Source organism: Galeopterus variegatus, unplaced genomic scaffold (genome assembly GCF_000696425.1).
Source record: "Galeopterus variegatus unplaced genomic scaffold, G_variegatus-3.0.2 Scaffold506, whole genome shotgun sequence".
NCBI classification, from domain to species: Eukaryota; Metazoa; Chordata; class Mammalia; order Dermoptera; family Cynocephalidae; genus Galeopterus; species Galeopterus variegatus.
Window position 1 is genome coordinate 527,329 of NW_007726617.1, and position 5,271 is coordinate 532,599.

A 5,271-nucleotide genomic window follows, 5' to 3' on the forward strand; every position below is an offset into this window, starting at 1 on the left:
AGGAGATTTCCTAGTTTTCACATGTTATATAAAATGACTCATACAGTTTGTGTATTATTTTTTTAATCTGGCTTCTTTTGCTCAACACTGTATCTGTGAGACTAATCCATATTTTTACATGTATCTGTATATCGATGTAGAATTTCATTATGTGAATATATCACAATTTCTAAACAATTTGTTTACCTATTATGCGGATTGATGAGTATTAGTGTTTTTTCCTCCTCCAATTTTTGGCTTTGACAAATAATGTTGCAATGAGCATTCTAGTGATTGTCTTTTGGTGAGCATATGCATGCATTTCTTTTGGTTATATGCCTAGAAATAGAATTGCCAGATCAAAAAATTAGCAAATGTTTAGCTTTAGTAGATAATGCCCATCGGCTGTACAATGTGGCTGTACCAAAATATACTCCTATCTGCAACATATGAGAATTCTGATTGATCCACATCTTTGTTAACACTTGGTATTGTCAGTTTTTTTCATATCAGCCTTTCTGGTGAAAGCATGGTGTTGTTATATGGAAACTGCATGTGTATTTATTTTTAAACAAGTTTACTTGTATGAAGGAAAAACGATATATTATCCTAGCCCTAATGAAGTGCAACCAGAAAAGTAATTTTTGGGATTAAGAATCAGACTCCCACAGAGATGAGCTGCCTACATATTCTATACAAAGTACAGACACCTTTGACTACAGCACAGCTGTGAGCTATTGGTCATAGCTTAGAGCTTTTCAGACCAAGGCTAAGAGGGGTCGAAGCCACAATGATCTGGTTAGCTTCCCATAAAGTAATTCTCTTCCTGTTCAGAAGCAGCATACCTAATGTTTGCTAGCAACCTTTTAAACAGAGGTTGGTCATTACCAAGGACCATGGAGTACGGTGGGTGGGTGCATCACCAGAAGGTCATCAAGGAGATTAGAAAAACTCAAAATTACAGACTCTATGATTATGGTGCCTCTATGAAATTCATCATTATTTATTTGATATAAGAATTGCTTTTACTATATTAGTGTACTTGTAAAGCATGGAGTCTGGAAAAAGAATCCCAGGATTTGACTCCTGGGTCTTCCACTTATTAGAAGTCTGACCTTGCATAAGTTTCTTCAGCCTCTCTGCCCCTCTGTTTACTCATATGCAAAATGTGGATAATAATAGTACATACCTAAAAGGGTTGTCATGAGGATTAAATGTGAGTTAAATGAGTTATAAAAAGTGCTTGAACAGTGTGAAAAACATGGTAGGTATTATATACATACATACATATATATATATATATATATATATATATATATATATATTTAATTTGCCATCATTTCATAGTATTATGTCCTGAAACTATGCTATATAACCAAAGGAAACTTTCCAATAGACCTTAAAGTCTGGCATCATACGAGCACAAATTCTCCTTACAGAGAATTCCATAGGCAGTGGATGAGAGGTTACCAGCCTTAGGCTGAATCAGCAGTCATGAATTATCAGGTTGAACATGCTGAACAGTATGAATTCTGGGATTTTTTGCATCTGTGAGATTCTCTAACTTTGAGATAGAGCCAAGAAGTAGGCCTTAAAATAAGAGATGTGATTTAATATCTGGGCTTGCTGACCTTTTAATCTCAGAACTTCTTACCTGTTTCAAAGTCTAGAGAAGAAATAGACCACCTGACCAGAAAGAGAAAACCTGTCCTAAAGAAACTTATCCAGGAGTCAAATGGGAAATAAAGATTAGTCTAGCTATGCAGCTGTGTTTGCTAGGATGCATTGTTGATATGATAGAAAGCCAACTCTAAGTGGCTTAAGTGGCTAAGGGAGATTAAGTGTCCATGGATAATCAGGCTTTAGGCATATTTTGATCAGTGTTCTAACCCTATTTCTCTGAAATTATTTCAGCATATCTGCCTCAAGGTGGCTGCCAGCAGAATGACGGCTACATGCTTCCTTATTCACATCCAAGGACAGAGAGAGAATCTCTTCCCACCATTAAACCTAGGTCCTAGGCAGCACCATTACTGGACCTGCAAGACAGACTCTGAGGAGAGTGCTGTGGTGAAGAGGACAGAAATGATCTGTATGGTGTAATACAACCAGGGACACCCTGGAACTTGGAATAGGGTAAACCATACCCAAATCTTACTTACAGAAGTGTGGAATAAATATGGGGTTGGATGGGGACAAAAATGATGTTCACTTCATCAGAGGAGGTCATAATATTAATGTGGATGTGTGGGATTGAACAGGGAAAAGTAGAATGAGATCGCATTGTATATGGGCAAGGAAACGTCTTAAGGATAAAAAGTAAAGAGAAGGGGGAGTCCCATAAAAATCACACCTGAGACTAGTTTTATTTACCCTGTTCATAAAATGATTTGGAAGAGAGGACCAAATTGGAGACAGGAAGAACTCTCCTATTTGCTGATTATATTAACATTCTTGTAGTAAAACATGTAGGCTTGAAATAAACTGTATGTAGAAAGACTGCTATACTGATGAGAGGGCAGAAAAATATCAGATTTGTTTCAAAATGCACAAGGGCTTGGGTGGGAGGGAGGAAAGGGAGGAGGGAGGGAGGTTTTGGTAAGGGGCAACAATAATCAACCACAATGAATATCGACAAAATAAAATTAAAAAATAAAATAAAATAAAAAATAAAAAATAAATAAAAGTGGGTTGTACAAGAATTAAAATATATTAAAAAAATGCACAAGGGCTTTTAGAGTAAAAATAACCTGACTCAAATTGTCCTGAATATGCTAGACTCCTTTTAGGCTCTGTGCCTTTACATATGGAGTTCCCTGTGCCCAGAATGCCTTTTCCTCTTGGAAAACTACCACACATCCTTTAATACTCAATTTAAATGTCATCACCCTTATGAAAACTTTCCTGACTTTCCCAAGGAGAATAGTCACTTCTGTCTCTGTGTTTTACAGTAACCTCTATATGCCTTTAATACAGCACTTAATTTACTGTATTGAGATTGTTTATATGGTTGACTACATGGCCTAGATGTGCAACTACTAACCACATGATGTTATTTAAATTAAAACTAATTAAAATTAAAAATTGGGTTCCTCAGTTATGAGAATCACATTTCATGTGTTCAATACCACGTGTCTAGTAACAATTGTATTAGACAGCACAGATATAGACAATTTCTTTCTTTGCAGAAAGTTCTAATGGACAGCACTTCTCGACTATAAACACCACAGGGTGCTAGTATTCTTTTAGTTGTCTCTGTATACACGGGGCTTAGCACTACATCTTGCATATGGTACGTCTCTAATATATATTTGATTAATAAATTGATTATTAATTGTCATAATACTAGTTAATATTATTAAGTAGTAACTATATGTCACACGCTATGATAAGTGCTTTTACAGAAGCCATCTAATTAAATGTTATGGCCACAGTAACCCTATATGGTAAGTACTGCTTTTATTCCTATTTCATAGGTAATGAAATAAGCTCAGAATCAATTAATATAAGAATGGTCTAAAAGAGCGAATTCCAAAGAAGTAGTCACAGGCAGTGCTGTGCCACAAAAGGCCAGATGAAAGGATGCCAGTGATTCAGTTAAAACTAACACATAGTCAGAAAAATCACTCAAGACCTTGTAAAGAGGACAGATAGACATCTTTTACAAGATGTAATAATTATTAGTCATTTGGGACAAGTAAAACAGACAACTTCTAACAGCCAGAGGTATATATAAGGAATCTACTATACCCAATGGATAATGCATGATTGAAGAAATAGATAGATTGATTGATTTAAAAGTAAAAATACATTGGAAAACTGGAAAGTCTGGGGGACATCCCTTGTTTTTCATGTATATTTAGGACCAGATGAATCAGATCCCTCAGTCATTATCACACTTCTTTAGAGTAGTTCCAGCTTGATCATTTAAAGCTATGTAAGCCTAGTCTCCATCCCTATAAAGTGATGGCTATAATACCTCCTCCACTGGGCTGTGAGGATGAAACAAAAGTATTGCGAATGATTAAAATGACACCTTTTGTTCAGTTTTGTAGGTAATGAAAAAATCAATGGTCTGGGTGGATTGGTTCTGTTTGACAGTGCATGGAAATAATGTAGCTATGGTCTGCTTTGAATCTAAGACTTAGACAAGAAAAAAAATCTCACAATGAAAAAGTCCTTTCAAAGGGGCAGCGTAGGTAGCTTCAACACCCTCCTGAAACTATGGAATTGTTCTACTTTAACCAGGTGGTCCCAGATGACAGAAGTCTTGATGATTAGCACAAATCCATTCCCAGCCTACGAAAGACTGACCAGATTCTCATCAGACATTGTTGCACAACTGAAAAAGAAGCCAGGTGAGTATTTTAATGAAACATTTCATAAGCTGAGGAAGATTTTCTATTTTTAGAAAAGAAAACGTCTAAATAATTCCTGGCACTTCACCGCTCCTTTAAATTTGTCTTTGGTAAACTGTACTGGTTGGCATAAAAAATATAGGTCAATTCCTATGACAGATGATTCTGAAAATCTCAATTACAGACCCGTCTGCCCCTAACTTACCAGCAATTGATGAAAGAGGGCTGATAATTCTAATGAGAAGGAAAACCTAAAATTACGAAATAGGCATTTCGTGCAATGTTTAGGGAAAAAAATCTGGTGTTAGATATTGTGGCTTTAAAAACCCAAATGGAGAAATATATTGTACCTCTTTAGTAGACAACCAGTGGTACTGGATGCACTGTACTGCCTTTTTGGGTGTTGGTAATCCTGCTCCTATATTTAGCTGGCTTCTTCCTGGGAGAAAGTAAACTAAGAAGTCAGGAGTATCTATTAAATATGCTGGTATTTATTATTACAGGCAACTTTCATGTGTGTTCTCATGTAAATTAAGTATTATTATTTTTATTTTATGTTTGATAGGGATAAAAGTATTTAATTATAGATCTTGACATCCTATCCTCTGTCTGCCAGCTGTTAGGAACTCAGTATTTGGTCATGTGCTATTTTTTTCTTTCTTTGTTTTCTAAAAGATTCTGAGGCCGCACACTTGGTATGACTTTTGGGCAGAAAATAGGGTAATGGATAGAAACACCCGAAGAATTCTAAGGCTGGTTTAAGTATCTCATACTTGAAAATGGGAGGAAGAGCTGCTTGAAGAAAGAAAAAAAATAAGAAAAAAGATTTAAACAGAAGGAGAAATCGAGGAAGGCAAAAACAATTTAGAAAAAAGGTTTAGAGATAGAGCATTGAGTTTGCAATGAGACGAAGGGCAGGAATTTTAAAGTAGTT